General features: G+C 38.0%; 1 non-coding gene across 1 annotated transcript; it reads left to right on the top strand.

Annotated features, from left to right (window-relative positions):
- Window positions 1-17623: 17623 nt before the first annotated feature.
- LOC121210512 (small nucleolar RNA R71) lies at window positions 17624-17730 on the top strand. Its single transcript, XR_005905630.1, has one exon. It is a non-coding gene; the product is annotated as a small nucleolar RNA R71 (small nucleolar RNA).
- The last annotated feature ends 2262 nt before the right edge of the window (window positions 17731-19992 follow it).

Below are 19992 nucleotides of genomic sequence, written 5' to 3'. Positions count from 1 at the left end.
GCTAATTATATGCGATGGATCAGATCGATAGCATCGAAGAATCGAAACATGAAAGACGTCATGAATCTTTTCAAGCTCCGGGGGCAAAATCAATCTATACGCAACCGGACCAACTCGTTCGGAGATTTCGTATGGCCCAATGAATCTTGGGCTCAACTTGCCCTTACGGCCGAACCTGAGTATCTTTTTCCAAGGTGAAACCTTAAGGAACACTTTGTCTCCCACCTGATACTCGATGTCTTTTCGTTTCAAATCTGCGTACGATTTCTGACGATCCGTGGCTACCTTCAGACTTTCACGGATTACCTTTACTTTCTGTTCAGCATCTCTAATCAAATCAACTCCGAAAATTTTGCTTTCACCGAGCTCGATCCAAAACAATGGTGTACGGCATTTACGACCGTACAAAGCCTCGTAAGGTGCCATCTTAATACTTGATTGAAAACTATTGTTGTAAGCGAATTCAATCAAAGGTAAATACCGTTCCCATGAACTACTGAACTCGAGGATGCAACATCTCAACATATCCTCAAGTATCTGAATTATCCTCTCGGATTGACCATCGGTTTGGGGGTGGAAAGCAGTGCTAAAATGCAGCTTGGTACCCAGAGCTTCTTGCAATTTCTTCCAAAATTGTGAGGTGAATCTCGGATCTCTATCCGACACGATAGAAACAGGTACCCCGTGTAATCTCACAATTTGATAAACGTACAATTCAGCTAGTTTATCCAATGAAAAATCCGTGCGTACGGGGATGAAATGAGCCGACTTAGTCAGTCTATCAACAATAACCCATATCGCATCCTTCTTACTTGCTGACAAAGGCAGTCCGGACACAAAGTCCATTGTGACTCGATCCCATTTCCACTCGGGTATCATGATCGGCTGGAGTAATCCTGAAGGCACTTGATGTTCCGCTTTCACTTGTTGACATATTAAACATCTCGAAACAAAGTCAGAGATGTCCCGTTTCATACCATGCCACCAAAATTGACGTTTCAAATCGTTGTACATTTTCGTACTCCCCGGGTGAATTGACATTCGGCTACAATGGGCTTCGTTCAGAATCATCGAAATGAGTTCCGAATTCCTTGGAACACACAAACGATTTCTGAACCTCAAACAATCATCATCATCAATTTGAAACTCCGATTCCTCGTTCGAAAAACACTTAGCCCGTTTTGCAACCAATTCATCATCGACTTTCTGAGCTTCACGAATTTGGTGAGTCAATAATGGTTTAGCTTTTAATTCAGCTACTAACACACTGTCTGGTAGAACAGACAAATGCACGTTCATTGCTCGTAAAGCAAACAATGACTTCCGGCTTAAGGCGTCCGCAACCACGTTAGCCTTTCCCGGGTGGTAATCAATGACAAGCTCGTAATCTTTCAACAACTCAAGCCAACGTCTTTGTCGCAGATTCAAGTCTCGTTGAGTCATCAAATATTTGAGACTTTTGTGATCCGAAAATACATGGCACTTCTCACCAAACAGATAATGTCGCCATATTTTTAAAGCAAACACGATGGCAGCTAGTTCGAGATCATGGGTCGGATAATTCCTCTCGTGTGGCTTCAATTGTCTCGACGCATAGGCCACGACTCGACCTTCTTGCATCAATACGCAACCCAGCCCAAGTAGGGATGCGTCACTATAAATGACAAACTCTTTACCTGATTCGGGTTGCACCAAAATTGGAGCTTCAGTCAAATGAGTTTTCAGTTGGTCGAAACTTTTCTGACATTTCTCCGTCCACTCGAACTTAACATCCTTTTGAAGTAGCTTCGTCATTGGTGTGGCTATCATCGAGAAACCTTTCACAAATCGTCGGTAATAACCGGCGAGCCCCAAAAAGCTCCGAACTTCAGTAACATTTCTCGGAGGTTTCCAGTCAAGTATGGCTGAAATTTTGTTCGGGTCAACTCGAATACCCGACGCGGATACCACATGACCCAAGAAGCTAACCTCTCTTAACCAGAACTCACACTTACTGAACTTAGCATATAACTGCTTATCCCGCAAAATTTGCAGCACTAGCCTCAGATGCTCAGCATGTTCGGTCTCGTCTCTTGAATAGACCAAAATGTCATCAATGAACACCACTACGAACCGATCCAAATACGGTCTGAAGATCCGATTCATCAAATCCATAAATACTGCAGGGGCATTAGTGAGCCCAAACGGCATCACTAAGAATTCGTAGTGACCATATCTCGTTCTGAAGGCAGTTTTGGGAATATCTGAATCTCGGATTCGCAACTGATAATAGCCCGATCTCAAATCTATTTTTGAGAACACTGAGGCTCCCTTCAGTTGGTCGAACAAATCATCGATGCGCGGCAACGGATATTTGTTCTTTATCGTCACTTTATTCAGCTGACGATAGTCAATGCACAACCTCATGGTTCCGTCCTTTTTTTTCACGAACAATACTGGTGCACCCCAAGGTGAGAAACTTGGTCGAGCGAAACCTCTATCCGTCAGTTCTTGCAACTGAGCTTTCAACTCCTTTAACTCGGTTGGTGCCATACGATACGGAGCTATCGAAATTGGCGTAGTCCCAGGTACAAGCTCAATACCAAACTCTACCTCCCGAACAGGTGGTAAACCCGGTAATTCTTCCGGAAAAACATCCGGGTATTCACAAACCACCGGCACAGATTCGGGTTTCTTTTCTAATTCTTTGTCACCAAGTACATACGCAAGGTATGCTTCGGACCCTTTTCTTACATATTTCTGTGCCAACATTGCTGATATTACAGCTGGCATCCCCTCCAAGTCCGCAGGCTCAATTCAGACTACTTCGTTATTTGCGCACCTCAAATCAATAGTCTTGCTCTTGCAATTCACAATCGCATCATGCACGGTCAACCAATCCAAACCAAGGATAACATCAAATTCATCAAACGGCAAAAGCATCAAGTTCGCCGGGAAACAGGAACCTCGAATTTCCAGGGGACATTTCTTGCACACTTTGTCGACAAGCACGTAACGACCCAAGGGATTTGACACCCGAATTACGAACTCAGTAGACTCAATAGGTAAAGTCTTACTGGAGGCTAAGGTTTCACATATGTAAGAATGAGTAGAACCGGGGTCAATCAAAGCAATTACATTAGTATCAAAGAGAGTGAATGTACCGGTAATAACATCCGGCGAAGAAGCATCCTCGCGGGCACGTATAGCATAAGCTCTAGCAGGCGCACGGGCTTCGGATCTGGTTATATCATCTCTAGATCCTCTCTGACCACCACCAGCATTGCCCATGTTTCCAGATGGTCTACCTCGAGCAGTGGTAGCACCCGGTCTCCCACTCTGATTTGCATTCTGTCCCGACAACCTCGGGCAATCTTTAATGAAGTGGTCCACTGATCCGCATTTGTAACAGGAGCGGTCAGGAAATCTACAACTCCCCGAATGCCATTTACTGCAATATCGACATTTCGTCCTGTCTCGACGTTCATTCCCAACACTGGCGACCGAAGTGCCTCGTGTACCCACAGGGGGTCGATCACGATCTCATCCAAAAAGGCCCGAAGTGCCTCTAAACTGGCCCGCATCATCTCGAAATCTCTTCGATGTCTGTTGAAGAGACCCTCTCGAGGACCTTTTACGAAACTCTCCAGTTCCCTCATCAACTCTTTGCTTTTCTTTTCTAAGCTCTTCGGCTTTACAAGCTCGTTCAACAAGTACCACGAACTCTCGTATTTCCAGAACGCCAACGAACATCTTTATATCTTCATTCAGCCCATCCTCGAAGCGTTTACACATAATAGCTTCGGACGAAACACATTCCCGAGCGTATTTGCTAAGTCTAACAAATTTTCGCTCGTAATCAGTAACCGACATGGAGCCTTGCTTAAGCTCAAGAAATTCCTTCCGTTTTTGATCAACAAATCTCTGATTGATATACTTTTTCTGAAACTCAGTTTGGAAAAACTCCCAAGTTACTTGCTCTCGGGGCACAATAGAAGTCAGAGTACTCCACCAATAGTAGGCAGAATCACGTAGCAAGGAGATAGCACACTTTAGGCATTCATCGGGTGTACAAGATAGCTCATCGAGTACCCGGATAGTGTTGTCCAGCCAAAATTCAGCTTGCTCGGCATCATCGCTATCCATAGCCTTAAATTCAGTAGCCCATGTTTTCGGATTCTGTCAACTGGGGGCTTATTTGACCTTATTTGGTCCATTACCGGTGGTATTGTAGGTGCGGGGGTAGTATTTGTCGGGAATGGAGGTTGTGGAACAGCCATATTAGTTCGAATGTATTGGTTAAACCAATCATTCATCACGCTATAGAATGCTTGTCTAGCTTCATCATTCGGATTACTAGCATTAGGTTGAGAGTCTGCCGGCACTGTCCCTTGTGCGGGAGCAGGCGCTACACTCTCAAGATCATCAGCTACCTCTCGGTCACGATCGGGATCCATTACTATAAATAAACACATTTACAATTGTCAGAAATCACCACACTATCAAGTAATCACATAAAATGACATGTATAGCTAGACCCAAAACATTACGGTAGTCCTAGAATCGACTAAACCGTAGCTCTGATACCAATAAAATTTAACACCCCGAACCCGAGACCGACACCGGAGTCGGACACGAGATGTTAACAAACTTTGAAAAAAAATTTTCACACACTGCCCAGTCTGAGTACTAGTCGCTTCAAAAATCATATCTTGAGTTTCACAACTCAAAAATCAGTTTTGTGATTTTTCCCTGAAACTAGACTCATATCCCCACCTATGTATTTTTTTCTAGAATTTTTGGTCGGGCCAATTAGTACAGTTTATTAGTCAAAGTCTCCCATGTTACAGGAGTCGACTACACTGACCTTTTCCCATTACGACTTGGATATCTCTCTGCACAGAGCTTCAATACTGATGCCGTTTGTTTCTATGGAAACTAGACTCAGAGAGGAATCCATACATATATGGTATGACCCCTAATTATCTCTGGTCAATTTATAGTGAATTTCCAAAGTCGGAACAGGGAATCCAGAAACTGTTCTGGCCCTGTTCCACAAGAACCCGAATATCTCTTACTGTACTATTCCTATGATTGTTTCGTTACTTCCATATGAAAGTAGATTCATCAAGGTTCGATTACATAATTTATTCACTATTTAATTCCACTCCTACGAATTCTTGTGATTTTTCCAATCCACACCACTGCTGCTATCAGCTTCTGTTTTCAAAGTGAACCTTACCTAATTTGGGGTTTCATGGACCAACTAGGGCCTTGTCATACATAAGCCCACATATGATCATACTTAGCCATTCTAGTGGCTGATCATTTGCTCAACACTTCCATTCCAACTATAGTTACATCATGAAACCATCTATACATTCATAAATACGAATGGTCTAATGCCATACTCCACTTCTACAAGCCATTTTCGCATGGCTGTACACTTATACATTTCATAAAGTACTCGAAAGACAACAATGGGTAGTCCTATACATGCCATAACAAAATTCAACCAAAATAGTACCCAAAAGAGCCTTTGATAGTGTGGGCGACTTCGACTTCAAGATCCCGAGGCTGATAGCTGGAGAACCAAAAATCTATAAAACAGAGGAGCAATGTAACGAGTAAGCAATTTATGCTTAGTAAGTTTGAGCAAGGAATTCCAGCATAAACAAAGAATATCACACATTTAGCTAAACGGAATATTTCATAATACGCAATTTATCGATATTAAACTTGCTTCACAACATTAACAACCCTTATGCACATACACAATAGACTAACTTAGCCGAAGGCCAATAGCTCGTTTATCAACTGAGCGAACATTTATTTGTAAGGGCTCGATTAAATTCAACACATACGTAACATATCCCCATATTGGGATGTTTTTCGAGTATTCGCTGGAATTTTACAGCAAGCTCATTCATTACCAAATCACGTACCTTCGGGATTTAACCGGATATAGCTCCTCGTTCAAATGCCTTCGGGACATAGCCCGGTTTTAGTAACTCACACAATGCCTTCGGGACGTAACCCGGATTTAACAACTCGCACGAATGCCTTCGGGACTTAACCCGGCTTTAATAACTCGCACGAATGCCTTCGGGACTTAACCCGGATTTAATAACTCGCACGAATGCCTTCGGGACTTAACCCGGATATAGTATCTCGCACAAAGGCCTTCGGATCTTAGTCCGGATATATTCACTTAGCACAAAGCCTTCGGGACTTAGCCCGGACAGCATTCAATTAATCATGCACATCCAACAATAATTCATGGTACATTCATATTTCATTTTCGTTTACGAAACTCAAACACAAGGCACATATTGTCCTTGCACATTCGGCTCAATAGCCACACATAGAGCATGATTTAATCACATCGAAATTTAAGCTCTCTTACTCAAGAACTTACCTCGGGTGTTGTCGAACGATTCCGCTAGCTATTCAACCACTTTTTCCTTCCCTTTATCGGTTTTATTTCCCCTTTGCTCTTGAGCTTAATCAAACAAATAAATTGATTTCATCATTTAGGCATCAAAAGATGAACACAAGGCACTTAGCCCATATTTATACATTAGACATTAAAGTCTCATACATGCAAAAATCATGCATCAACACAACATATTAGCTAATTTCTTTGCCCTTGGCCGAATATGCATGTCCATTTTTGGGGTCGATTTCAACACTTAATACACACATATACACACTAGTAAAGCATCCGCCCCCTTTTCATCAATTTAACACATGCATTGCTCATTAACATGCAAAGTTACATTCGGCCTTAGCACACATCTTGCTAGCCGATTCTTCTCCATTTAGCAACCAATGCACATATGTGCTCACACAAAAAAATGCTAAAAAGGAGGTTCAAGAATCATCAAGCCATCATCACATGCATCATTAACAAGCTTCATATTTTGCATGCAATGGCATTAACACAACCTCCACCTAGGTCGAATCTTAACTCATCCTCATGCCTCATCACCACAACATCAAACATCAACCAAGAATGATGCATCCATGGTCAAGTGCCATTTCCATCACATAGCAAGATTTAGACCATGGGTTAGGTAGAACTCAAGCTAACAACTAAAACATGCATGCCTCTCATGGAACATCATCAAACATACCTTAGCCTAGCTACATGCATGGCCGAATCTCTTCACCTTTCTTCTTCTTTCCTCCTTAAAATTTTTGGCCAAGGATGAACCAAAGGATGAGAAAATTTTTCTTTGTTTTTCTTTCTAGTTTTGGCAAGCATGAAGATGAGAAAAGGATGAACAAAATTCCCCCTTTCTCTTCTTTAGCTCACGGCAATGGGGGGAACAAACACTACACACACATTTTTTTTCTTTTGTTTTCCATTTCTTTATTACCCATACTCCTTATTTTATTCTTCCACTAACAAAACATGTTTCATGACATGTTTTGCCCATCATTCCTTGTCATGGCCGGCCACTACTCATTAGGGGGGGAAATTTGACATGCAAGTCCCCCCCTTTGTCCACATGCACTAATAGGTCCTCACACATTGACCTATCACATTTTAGAATTTTCTCACATAAGTCCTATTAACTAAATTCACATGAAATCAACCAAATTGAAGCTTGAAATTTTCACACATTCATTATTACATATTCTAGACAATAAGTATCACATTCAAACATTTTAGTGACTCGGTTTAGCGGTCCCGAAACCACTTCCCGACTAGGGTCAACTTTGGGCTGTCACATTCAATAATTAAACCGATGATTTATGAAAGTATTTTAAACAGAAGGTTGTTTTCGTAAATCTTCTACAATTTCAAGATCCTACGGGCTTCAGTTCCAATCTAACATAATCATCTAAAGTAGCCCTTTAACTATCTACTGTATAACAATTTAAATAGGCTTAAGAACAAAAGAACTTACTTGGTTCGACGTCAGAGACTCGGTGTGCCGCTCAGCAAAATTTCCCTTTTTTCCCAAAATATTGTGATTCAATTAAAAAATTTTAAAAAAACACAAACAGAAACCAAATAATAAGGCCCACTTTATAGCTCGAGTTTCACAACCTGGCTCTGATACCACTAAATGTAACACCCCAAATCAGTCCCGAACGTTACGGCCAAATCTGGCATGTCACATTGAAGTGTTTTAGCGAAAACCTTGTTTTCATTGAACACCCTTCCTCAAAATGAGAAACCTTAATTCATTTATTTTTTAAAAAAAAAAACTCTTTTTAATTGCGAAAGCTTATATAAAACATTTGATTTAAGAAAGCTTATCATTTTAAAAAAAAATTTAGTTGCGGAAACGTAGTAAGTAAAAACAACTATGGGTTACAAAATCCATATTCAACTTCTCATAATTACAACGCATAAAAATAATAATTCAAATAATAACAAAAAGGGCGAGGCCTTATTACAATTCAGACTAAATAAAAATTACTACTAACTTATATATTTTTAAATCAATCCAAGTTGTCTTTCTAGCTGGCCACCCAGAGTCCCTCCGGTCATCGAACCTCCTACTGAGCATCACCTGAGAAAAATAAAAAAAGGGGGTGAGTTTTTGAAAACTCAGCGTGTGCAACCCTTGGCGAGTAACAAGCATTCATCAATCACCATACAACATACATGCAACGCAATGCAGTGCAAAACACCCCAATATTCCAACCGATACACATCATGTGGGGATGTAAATATCAACCCACCCAACCGATACACATCACTGGTAGCCCGATTGCAGAATTACCTTCATTGCAGCAAGCTGCCAATCATATATTGGCTTAAAAGCCATTGGTGGATCCACGGTTGTCAAGCAACCATGCAACCATCATATGCTTCCTCCGTTCCTTAATTCCCAACCCATATGCAACCTAAACAGAGTATCATATGTTTGCAGCAAATATACATGTAACATCCATAAATCTTACAATCAACACATAGGGTTGTTTTGGTCATTATTACCATTAGGGGCATTTCAGTAATTTTCCTTTATTACGGGTTTTTACTTACCTTGGCCCGTTAACAAATCCCGTGAGCTAAGTGATCGTGCGTGATAATGCAACAGGTTTTAAAAATTTATAAATGAATTGTTCTTGAGACTAACTATTATCACGATTAAGGCAAGTGTACCTATCGAACAGTAGTATAGTTTAGCAAGACCGAATTATCGAACCCAAAGGAACCACGAGTACTAGTATTTACTTCCTTTTTATTATCTAGCCTAAAAATTAAGAGGTTTGATTATCTAAATTAATTACTAAACTAAGAAATCACAGAAAGACAATTCTGGAAAATACGTTTAGAATATTCGATTGATTAAAACAATACCCAAGGAAAAATCCACCTAGACTTCACTTGTTATTCGACTCTGAATCGGATGATTTATTCATTTGACTTGATCCGTAGAAATCCCTAAGCTATATTATTATCTCTCTCGAGACTAACAACGTCTAACCTTAGGTTGAATAATTGAAATATCTTTCTAATTAACACCCTAGAGTTGCATTAACTCAATCTATGGATTCCTTATTAGGTTTCACCCTAATCCGGCAAAATCTTGTCACCCTATCTCTAGGCGCGCAATCAACTCCGCTTAATTATGACAAATTTACTCTTAAACAGGGACTTTTTCTCCTCTAAGTAAGCGCATTAACTTGAATCAATATCCTAGAATATTAAAACAAGAATTAAGCATACATAATTAAGAACAAGTCAAATATTTATCATACAATTCAGATAATAATAACAAGATCCGTCTTAGGTTTCATTCTCCTTAGGTATTTAGGGGATTTAGTTCATATTTATGAAGGAAAACATCTCAAAAGAATAAACATAACAAAACATAAAGAAAACCCAAAACTCTTGAAGGAACTTGGAGGGAGATCTTCAGTCTTAATGGTGAATCCGGCTTCTGAGATGGATCAATTGGCTTTCATTGAGTAATTCCTTGCTTCCTACTCTGTATGTCCTCTTTCCTCTTCCTCTAGGGTGTTTAAATAGGCTTTAGAATGCCTAAAATCCCTCAAAAGTGGCCTTTTCCGAAGAAGACTCAACTTCGGCTCGACGGGGACACACCCATGTGCGATTACTTCAAGTCGTGGTCGAGATTGTTAAATAGGAACGGCCGTATGGTCTACCCGTGTAGATCGTGCTTCGATCCTGCCAAATTAACACGGCTGTGTAGTCTACCCATGTGAAGAGGTCCAAGCTTTGTTAGAGCCTGTTCAACCTACACGGGCGTGTGGTCTACCCGTGTAGAGAACTCTAGGCCGTGTTGATTTCCCACGTTGGCTCGTTTTTTTTGTTTTTGGCCCATTTCTCGATCTTTTTTACTCTCCTATGCTCACCTAAGTGTAAAACATGAAATTAAAGGATTAGGAGCATCGAATTTACCAAATCTAAAGAGAAATCATCCATAAAATGTGCTAAGCATGGGATAAAAATATGTATAAATTACGGTTTATCAAATACCCCCACACTTAAGCATTTTTTTGTCCTCAAGCAATTTCCTTTAAACTCTTCTCAACTTATAATTCCTATTAATAATATCTCAAAATAATCCATATATAACACCCCTTACCCGTACCCGAGGCCAGGATAAGGTACGAGGCATTACATTTATACCAAGATTATCATCTTACCAAATATCTTCAGCTTAATCATCAAGCATTCATATTTAAAGCTAGATCATATCTTTATAAAATATCACAATTCAGATGCGTAGAATAACATGTTTGCCTAAAACATTTCAATTCAACTCCGTACCCAACTAGTATTACATTGAGACTAGTCATATATATATATACATGTCATGATACATAACATTCTCTTTCTATTTTCTTATAAACACATATCATTTATTTCATTAGATCAATATTTCATATACCATAGTTTCCATGTATTCCACATATATTTATTTTCCTCCTCCTCCTCTCCATTCCACATCCTTAATGTATATAGCATTATTGTAAGTACGATTTCACAATTTACTAATAAATGCTCACATCAAACTGTCCACACGAGTTATAGTCACTTAATTATTTATAATTGGAGCTACAGAGCTCCAAATTAAGATCCGTAAATTTCCCCTGAAACTAGGTTCACATATATTTCCACCATAAAATTTTCATAATTTTTGGTTTAGCCAATTAGTACAGTTTATTCATTAAAATTTCCCCTATTTCATTTTCTGACAGTTCTGACCTCTCTTCACTAAAAATTAATTATCTCACAGTACAGAACTTGGATAATGTTCTTGTTGATTTATCTTGAAAATAGACTCATTAGGGATTTTAAAAATATAAGTTTGAGCCTCTAATTATTTTTCTCCAAATTTTTGTGATTTTCCAAATTCAGAATAGGGGATCACGTAATCATTCTGAACCAGTCTCACAAAAACATAAATATATCAAAATATAGAACTCATTTGCTTGCTCTGTTTCTTTTATATGAAAATAGACTCATTAATATTTAATTTTATATCTTATTAAGTCTCTGATTCAATTTATAATATTTTTGGTGATTTTTCAAAATCACGTCACTGCTACTATCCAAAACAGTTTTATTGCTAATTCACTCTTTCACACTTTCTTTGTATTAACCTCATTTTAACATACATATCACAAATCATTTTCACCACATTTCATACACCACAAGTATAGGCCCATAATCACAAGGTCACCATAAAATCATCCTCATGTATAACTTACTTGTTTATAACCTTACCATATCCTAGTCACTTAATGAACACATCATTCACATAACCAAGTTCCTGCACTTATTCATCACAAAACTCACAAAGCGATACATAGAGGGTCTCCAGTTGAACACTTCAGATCAATCCTCGATACTTGGTGGTTTCAGCACATAGCTTCACCCATCATATAGTTCGGCTTTCTTGTACACATGGTGAACACTTAGTACCACCCATGTGACCTAGCCAATTTATCTCGTAGCTCTCTTGTCTACATGGTGTCCTTCACTTGGAACCACGCATGCGACCTAGCTACATATATCTCGTAGCTCTCTTGTTTACATGGTGTACACATAGTATCACCCATGCGACCTAGCTACATCATAATGTCTTGTAGCTCTCTTGTTCACATGATGTGCACTCAGCACCATACATGTGACCTAGCTACATACTATCTGTATCATCCAATCTTTCTGAAGGTTCAACCGGGATTTCTCTCTCTTTTCCAACAATTTCACCAATCAAGTAATTATCCACAAACATATTTCCAATATTATTATAAAATATCATAATACAAGTAATAGTGATGTATTACTTACATATAAACTTACATCTCATTTAATATCAAGGCAATAACATTAAATTACATATTGCCTTATTAAAAATAATATGAACTTACAATTTCTCATAATATCCATAATCATAGAAATCACATTTATGTATGATAATTCAATGCACTTCATGTACCATAGACATATTTTTAAATCAATTCATAAACTTGGCACCATAATCATTTAATTTAACATAATTCAATTAATTCGCTAAATTTAACTTTCACATAAAAAATTACAGCATTATTGCTGTATTATTATCATACCAATGTACATACTTTCAACACCTCAGAAATCATAGTAAATATATCAATTTTACATTGAAACATTCATAAATTAATGCTTATTATACATATGAACTTACCTCGATACTAAAACGGCCATTTTACCAACTTTCCCAATTTTCGATTTTTCTCCCATTCTAGGTTCAAATCTCATTTTCCGGGATCTAAAACATCATATTTTACTTATTTAATTAATGTACTATTTAAAACAGTCCTTAACTCAAAATTTGGAAAAATTACAATTCTGCCCCTAAACTTTTGCATATTTACACTTTTGCCCCTAGGCTCAAGAATTAAACTTCATCCCTTATTCTTATGTTTTATGACATTATGATCACTTTTCCCTTCTATGGAAACATCAAATTCTCACTCTAACATATACTTATGACTATTAAGCATTTTTACCGATTAAGCCCTTTTACTCGTTTTCACTCAAAACCGAGTAGCCCAAGTTGTCTAACATAATTTAAAACCTCATATTCTATCATAAAACATCCAAACAAACACATTTCACCTATGAGTATTTTTCCAAATATGAACCCTAGCTTAAATTATTGCTAGAATAAGCTTAATCAAATTATCGGGATTCCAAAAACGTAAAGAACTTGAAAATGGGGTTAGAACGGACTTACTATTGAGCTTAGAAAGCTTGAAAACCCTAGCCATGGCTTTCCCCATGCTAATTTCGGCCTCCATGAAAAAGATGAGTCAATTTTGGCTTTATTTTCCCTTTTTATTTCTTTTAGTTACCAAATGACCAAAATGCCCTTCCTTACTAAACTTTCGAAAATTCCATCCATGTCCAATTTTTTTCCATAACTTAGAAATTGGTGAAATTTCTATTTAAGACCTCCAAATTAATATTTCAAAGCAATTTCATACTAGAAACTTCTAGAATGCAAGTTTTGTAACTTATTCAATTTAGTCCCTAACTTCAAATTAAGCACTTTATGGATAGAATTTCTTCACGAAATTTTCACACAATCATGAAATAATATCATAGACCTCAAAATAATCATAAAATAATTATTTCTATCTCGTATTTTTTGGTCCCGAAACCTCTGTTCCAACTAGACCCAATTTTGGGCTATTACACCATAAGTAATCATACATTGAGAATTCGACTAAAAGAATATCAAAGATTCAAAAAATTCAAGTTGGGTGTTTTATCATGAAAACATAGGTGTCTCCCCTCATCTAAGTAATTACCTTTGACTCAAAATATCACAGAGTTTCACATCCTCACTAAAGATTCACTCAAAGCACTCGAGGTGTTTAAGGACAACAAGTTAAGCATTCAATAGTCAATATGAAAAATTATTACCATAGGCTTGCGAGAAAATCAAATCTCCACCACTATATATTGAGATGAAACATCAATCAAAAGGTCTTTAGAGGGTTATAACGTGGCTTTGGTTGGGGGTGTGGCCACAAGCTGAAAGAAAAAGTTAAAATCGAGATAGAATTAAAAAATTACCTAACTAGAAAAAATAATTAAACATCAATTGAGTACAAGTTATCTTCTTCTCAGAATATGGAATTTAAACATTTAGGCTTAAGAATACCGAATTACTACTACTATGTAAATACTTATGTTTTTTTTAAGAACAAGTCAAATACAATATAGAATAAAACATAGCTAAACAACTATTTCAACTGAAATCTTGACAAAAATTGGGATCAAATTAATTTAGGGGATTTCAAAAATAATGAGTTATGGTCTAATATTAGGGGTAAATCAATGAATGGTTTGTTAGGCTCAAGGGGGTTCACTCAGGGTTAATTGTGAAGGTAGGCTTTTATGGAGTAAGTGGGTTAAATCTAAGTGCCTTTATCATCTTGACATATCAAATCAAATGGTGTGGTCTTGACATGCATAATCAAGCAAGTTCTAGAATAATAATTCAATATTGACGCACTCAAAGCAACAATAAAAGTGAGCATGAAAGAAATAGTAGATGCTTTAAAGGCTCAAAGTCTCACAAAAATTATGGCTTTTTAATGTTTAAACCTGTGAATTTCAATTCAAGATAATACCTAAACTTGGGGAAAGAACCTAAAACATTTAATTCTCAAAAATCAACTTATCATGCTTGATTCTCTAATATCTTAAAGTTTAAACAATCAATGCATGAATGTCTATGTTTTAACTCAAGACATATCAATTAAAATCATAAATTAATCAAAATTCATTTTAATAATGATATGAGGAGATCACATGAGAATAAGACAAAATTCAGGTATTTCTCTAATAATGAAATAAATAACCCCCCCACACTTAGGATATACATTGTCCTTAATGTACAAAGATAGATATACTGAAGAATATAAGATCATAAGATAGGGAGAGAAGTGAAACTTCTTGAGTTATGAATGGATGAAATTCCTAGATTAGTGAAAGCGAGTATTGGAAATAAAGCTGGAGGGAAAACATGATTCTGAGGGATAACAGGAGAATTAAGGAAATAATCTAATAATAAAATAATCCGTGCTTAAAAACAAATGAGTCTAAAAATATAAAAAAATGAAGGTAAGATAAAATAAGAGGAGTATTCCAATTTTAAAAGTGGCACGGGCGTATCATACACCCGTGTGGTACGTGGCCGGCCCGTGTGGTAGTGGCCGGCCCGTGTTTGTCGCGAATTGAGAGATCATCACACGGCCTGAGGACACGCTCGTGTGTCTAGGCCGTGTGGCTACATGATCGTGTCACACATCCGTGTTCGATGTGGTTCGTTTCTCCCATGCCGTGTTAGTTTGATAGTGTCAACCATGGGTGTCGGGAACGGGCATGTCGCACACCCGTGTTGTTTTGGTAATTTTTCCCACGGCCCTATCATACAGCCGTGGCGACTTATCGCATCCCGTGTTGGGAGAAAAAACTTTTCCCTATTTTCACACGGCCGTATTGCACGCTCGTGTCATTTCCTGTGTTTTGCGTACGGCTTAAGGCACGTCCGTGTGCCGTGCCGTGTGGTCTTTAGAAAGCCTACGTTCCATGATTTGGTTAGTATGTTAGATGTTAAAAATTAAAATTTAAAGAAATTAATACTGTTAGTGCTCGGGTTACCTCCCGAGAAGCGCTTATTTAAAGTCTAAGCTCGACTTACCTTTCTAGTGTGTGGTCATGATGGTGCAAGGAGTTTACACTCCTCATTTCTGCTGTTAAGCTTATCAACGTAAGGTTTAAGATAAGTATTATTTACCTTGAACGTGCTGAACTTGGGATGAATTACCTCGACTATACCGTATGGAAAAATGCTAAGTGGTAATACGAGGGTCTGCTGCTTCTAATAGCACTTTGTCTCCAACCTTAATTTTATTTCGGGAGGAATTGAGCTCATCATGGCGTGGTTTTGGTTCATCGTGCGTTCTTGGTTTATATGTCCGCCATTCATCTAGCTCCTCAATTTGTAATCTTTGTTCTTCATGGATAGGTTCTTTGTTGTTGCTTAACTCATGTGTGTTATTCGAACCTATTTCCTGCAAAGGAGGTTGCACTATATGGTCAGTTTTAGAAGAATGATTTATACAACCACCTTCAATTTTTGATGTGTTACTCGAATTACAAGCTTCAAGGGTGATTGTTTCGTCTCCCACACAAAGTGTGAGTTCACCTGTGCCAACGTCAATAATTGTTCTAGCAGTTACTAAAAAGGGCCTTCCTAAAATTAAGGGAACGTTGCTATCCTCCTCTATGTCTAGAACAATGTAATCAACTGGGAATATAAACTTGTCGATTTTAACGAGTACATATTCAATAATACCCCTAGGAAATTTGATAGTTTTATCTGCTAATTGAATGCTCATCCTAGTTTGTTTAGGTTTCCCTAGACCTAGTTGCTTAAACATTTTGTGAGGCATGAAATTTATACTAGTCCCTAAATCAGCCAATGCATTATTAACATCTAAGCTACCAATTAAACAAGGGATTGTAAAACTCCCTGGATCTTTCAATTTGTTGGCCAGCTTATTCTGTAGAATGGCTGAGCAAACTGCGGTCAACTCCACATGCGACGTTTCATCTAACTTCCGTTTTTTTGCTAGAAGCTCCTTTAAACATTTGACTGCATTTGGCATCTGTGAAAGGGCTTCAATAAATGGTAAGTTAATATGTAGTTTCTTTAAAAGTTTAAGGAATTTACCAAATTATTCGTCTGAGTGGTCTTTCCTTGTCGCATTGGGGTATGGCACACGAGGTTTATATTATGTACTTACCAGTTTCTGCTCATTGAGGCCTACCTCATCCTTACCTTTGCTTACCATAGTTTCTTGCCTTGGTTCTGGTTCAGATGCAACTTACCCTTCCTCATCTTGAATGGCCATTGCATTGAGTTGCTCCCTTGGGTTAGATTCAATGTTGCTTGGCAGGCTACCTTATGGTCATTCAGAAATCAACTTGGCGAGCTTTCCAATCTGAGTTTTAAGTCCTTGGATCGATACTTGTTGATTTTTGAGTGTCGTCTCAGTATTTTGAAAGCGAGTTTCTGACACCGAGATGAATTTTGTTAGCATCTCCTCAAGGTTCGACTTTTTCTCCTGCTGGCATGGTGGTTGCTAAAAGCCTGGAGGGGGTGCTGGTTTCTGATTCCCTTGGACTCCCCATGAGAAGTTTGGGTGGTTCCTCCAACCTCTATTGTAAGTATTGCTATAAGGATCATTTTGAGGTCTTGGATTATTACCCATATAATTTAACTGTTCGTTCCCCATGTTATGGCCATAAGGTGGGTATTCTAAATTACTCGATCCACCTCCACTTGCTTCATATTGCATTACTGGGTGCACCTATGAAGAACCAAGTAAACCGTCAATTTTTCTATTTAATAATTTTACATGATTGGAGAGCATGGTAACTGAATCGACGTTAAAAACACCAGCTGCTTTTGTTCACTTTGTCCTCATGACTTGCCACTGATAATTATTCAGTGACATCTCTTCTATAAATTCATAAGCATCTTCAGGTGGTTTATTATTGATAGTCCCACCAGCAGCTGCGTCAATCATTTGTCTAATCGAAGGATTCAAGCCATTATGGAACGTTTGAACCTGTAGCCAGAATGGCAACCCATGGTGAGGGCATCTTCTCAAAAGGTCCTTGTATCTTTCCCATGCATCGTAGAGTGTTTCTAAATCCATCTGCACAAAAAAAGAGATATCATTACGTAATTTGGCTGTTTTAACCTATGGGAAATATTTTAATAAAAACTTTTCGATCATCTATTCCCAAGTAGTGATTGACCCTCGTGGTAACAAGTTCAACCACTGTTTAGCTTTGTTTCTCAATGAAAAAGGGAATAACCGAAGGCGAATGGCATCATCAGAAATGCCATTAATTTTAAATGTATCGCATAGTTCCATAAAATTCACCAAGTGAGCGTTTGGATCCTCATCCTACAAACCATCAAACTGAACAAATTGTTGTATTATTTGAATTGTGTTAGGTTTTAGTTCAAAGTTATTTGCAGCAATAGCAGGCCTAACTATACTCGACTCAGTTCCTGTTAAATTTGGCTTAGCATAATCATGCATAGTGCATGGAGCATGATTCTGATTTACTAGGTTAGCGGCAATCGCAGGAGGTATCGGATTTTCCTGATTGTCGGCCATCTCCTCGGTTGTGGTGTGAGTATCATCCTCTTTCTCTTCCTCTGTATACCTTAAGCTTTTCCTTATTTCTCTTCGATTTCTGCGAACTGTGCGATCAATCTCACCGCCAAAAAGTAATGGTCTTGACGAGTTCCTTCTGGTCATAAACTTGCAAAACCTGTCAGAAGAAAATAAAATAAAAAATCAGAAAAGAAAATAAAAACTTAAATTTCAAATAAAGTAAATGGCTAAAGTAATTAAAATTGAGTTTTCCTAATTCCTAGTTCCCCAGCAATTGAGCCAAAAACTTGACCGTGCGTGATAATGCAATAGGTTTTAAAAATTTATAAATGAATCGCTCTTGAGACTAACTATTATCAAGATTAAGGCAAGTGTACCTATAGAACAGTAGTATAGTTTAGCAAGACCGGATTATCGAACCCAAAGGAACCACGAGTACTAGTATTTACTTCCTTTTTATTATCTAGCCTAAAAATTAAGAGGTTTGGTTATCTAAATTAATTACTAAACTAAGAAGTCACAGAAAGAAAATTTTCGAAAATACGTTTAGAACATCCGATTGATTAAGACAATACCAAAGGAAAAATCCACCTAGACTTCACTTGTTATTCGACTCTGAATCGAACGATTTATTCATTTGACTTGATCCGTAGAAATCCCTAAGCTATATTATTATCTCTCTCGAGACTAACAACGTCTAACCCTAGGTTGAATAATTGAAATCTCTTAAACAGGGACTTTTGCTCCTCTGAATAAGCGCATTAACTTATATCAATATCCTGGAATATTAAAACAAGAATTAAGCACACATAATTAAGAACAAGTCAAATATTTATCATACAAGTCAGATAATAATAACAAGATCTGTCTTAGGTTTCATTCCTCTTAGGTATTTAGGAGATTTAGTTCATATTTATGAAGGAAAACATCTCAAAAGAATAAACATAACAAAACATAAAGAAAACCCAAAACTCCTAAAGGAACTTGGGGGGAGATCTTTAGTCTTGATGGTGAATCCGGCGTCTGAGATGGATCAATTGGCTTTCCTTGAGTAATTCCTTGCTTCATACTCTGTGTGTCCTCTTTCCTCCTCCTCTAGGGTGTTTAAAATAGGCTTTAGAATACCTAAAAGCCCTCAAAAGTGGCCTTTTTCGAATAGAACTCAACTTGGGCTCAACATGGACACGCCCGTATGACACGCTCGCGTGCGATTACTTCAAGCCGTGGTTGAGGCTATTAAACAGGTAGGGGCGTGTGGTCTACCCGTGTAGATCGTGCTTCGATCCTGCCAAATTGACACTGTCGTGTGGTCTACCTTTGTGAAGACTCCAAGCCGTGTTAGAGCCTGTTGAACCTGCACGGGCGTGTGGTATACTAGTGTAGGGAACTCTAGGCCGTGTTGATTTCCCATGTTGGCCCGTTTTCTCCATTTTTGTCTCGTTTCTCGGTCCTTTTACTCTCCTATGCTCACCTAAGTGTAAAACATGAAATTAAAGGATTAGGAGCATCAATTTCACCAAATTTAAAGAGAAATCATCCATAAAATGTGCTAAGCATGGGATAAAAATATGTCTAAATTACGGTTTATCACTAAGTTGAACAAATACTATACACCACGTAGGATTCCAGAGAAGAGGAGGTGAGTTATTAAGACCGCTTAAGTACCAAGCTCTCCCTAGATCTAATCTTAGACATGCATATACCCGTAGCCACACCTTAACCCTATGACACAGTCTCACTAAATTAATTAAGTTTTATGCAGTCATCATATACTAGGCCCAAACCCATTACAAAACCTAGACAAGTCCACATACATGCATATGG

This window comes from Gossypium hirsutum, chromosome A11, assembly GCF_007990345.1.
Source record: "Gossypium hirsutum isolate 1008001.06 chromosome A11, Gossypium_hirsutum_v2.1, whole genome shotgun sequence".
Classification (NCBI taxonomy): Eukaryota; Viridiplantae; Streptophyta; class Magnoliopsida; order Malvales; family Malvaceae; genus Gossypium; species Gossypium hirsutum.
Note: the sequence above shows the minus strand (reverse complement) of the source record. Positions and strands in the feature narration are given on the sequence as shown.